We start from the raw sequence: 1,951 nt of genomic DNA, 5'->3' as shown, positions 1-1,951 counted from the left end.
AAATAACACATTATTTTGGTATATCAAACCCCACCCTTGAAATTTGTCTTAGGAGCTTGATTAAGAAGAAAGTTCTTAACTGGGATCTATCTCCTATTAATGAAGAAGAAGAGGTCTCACTTGAGTGGTTGCTAGTGACAGTGGTGAAGCCTGCCATAGATTTCACCCTAGAATTGATTTCTCATCACATATTGGTTTATCAGCTTCTTTCTGCTAATTAAGAGAAGTAAAAAAAAATACAATTTCAGACTTAAGGGCTCAAAAGTTACATTACAGGAACCTACATATATTTGTAGCTCCAACTTATGATATACCAAGTGAGGATGCATATTTATTCTATAAAGACTTGCTATGGAATGACATCACCTACATGATCGACCACCTAGGGGTTTGCAATATCTCTACTACAACAACATGATAGACTTATAAGGAATCAGAAGCTTCAATGAATGATATCAAAGCTCTTCAAAACCTGCAAGAGCTTGATATCTAACTACTAGTAATTATTATAAATATGTTGTTTGCTGCCTTAGAGTTTAATTTTTCTTCCATATTTCAGATTTCTGTCCAAGTCAATTGTTAGACTGTTTTCCTTCTAGAGTTGTATCTGACGATGAATGGTGCTCTGGTTGTGTCTCGTCTGAGGTGGTGACCTTCTCCAAGGGCTCTAGTGGCGCTCCAGCTGTTGCTCGATCCCATGAAAATATTTATCTTATTAAACTCTTTTGAAACCTATTTTCAGCATTTCCCCTCACTGTTGCTGCCCTCGGACAACTTTCCCTTGGCTATCTTGCAACCCCCACCCTTCCCTTGGTCGTCGCCCTCATAATATTTGCTTTAACCATCTGACAAACACTATTCTCGTTGTTTTCCTGCAACCACATATCACCTAGCTCCATCCAACTTATTTTCATCCCTCGTTGTAGCCTTCCAACACCCAACCAACCTCTTTCCTGCCACCTCTTTGTTGTCCCATCTTCACGGAATCCCCTTTCTCGCATCCTAACTGTTGTTCCACCCTTGACGAGCTAGCTCTCTGCCACCTAATCTCTTCTCCATCCCCTACAACCCCCACACCGCAATGGACAAGCCCCACACCGTAATGGACAACCCCCAACCTTCTTTCAACCGACAAAACTCCTCATCCTTTCCCGATTGAACACACGACCAACGTACAACCTCATTTACAAATCACCACTCTTAGTATCCACTTTCATTAAGTTTGTTAATGTTGTGAGTTTGTTGTTGTATTTCCTTTTCGTTGTGACCTTGTTGCCGCTTATTTGCTTCGAATAATAATATTTATTTTTTGGTTGTAGGTTGGTTTAACTCTAGTATCGGGAGCCTTACAACCCATCAGCTTATAGAGAGAGATATATGAAATGAACTCATCACATTACAAAGGATATCGCAAACTCACAATAAGATCCAAACCTTTACGAGGGTTAATCGAGGACTTTGACTAGAGAGAGTTAGGGCTTTAAATTTAGCTCGAAGATCATTAATCGTTAAAAAATTAATCCAAATTTTGGCTTGAATTGAGATTAGAGGGAAATAAACGAGCCAAAATTTTGGATTAAATTTTCTCACGCTGATTTCGAGCCAACATTGATCGGCTCAATTTGACTCAATATCGGCTTGTTGTATCTTTTATTTTTAAATATTATATGTATACATATAATGCTCAAGTAAAATTGAATATAAAGAGTCACACGTCAATTTCAAGCTGGAACGAATTCAAATATCTCAATTTGATTTATTTAGCTTAAATTTTGAGTTGCATCAAGCCGATTCTGAGTTGAAACGGATCCAAGTAACTCAATTTGTGCCAATTCATTTCAAATTTGAACTAGATTGAGCTAGATTCAATGTTGATCCAGCTCGACTTGAAATCGATTATAAAGAGCCACAAGCCAATTTCAACCTACACTAAATCTATTCGAGTCGAGCC

The sequence above is a fragment of the Phalaenopsis equestris genome, unplaced genomic scaffold (genome assembly GCF_001263595.1).
Source record: "Phalaenopsis equestris unplaced genomic scaffold, ASM126359v1 Scaffold000094, whole genome shotgun sequence".
Classification (NCBI taxonomy): Eukaryota; Viridiplantae; Streptophyta; class Magnoliopsida; order Asparagales; family Orchidaceae; genus Phalaenopsis; species Phalaenopsis equestris.
The sequence above is the reverse complement of the archived record's forward strand: the minus strand, read 5'-3'. Positions refer to the sequence as shown.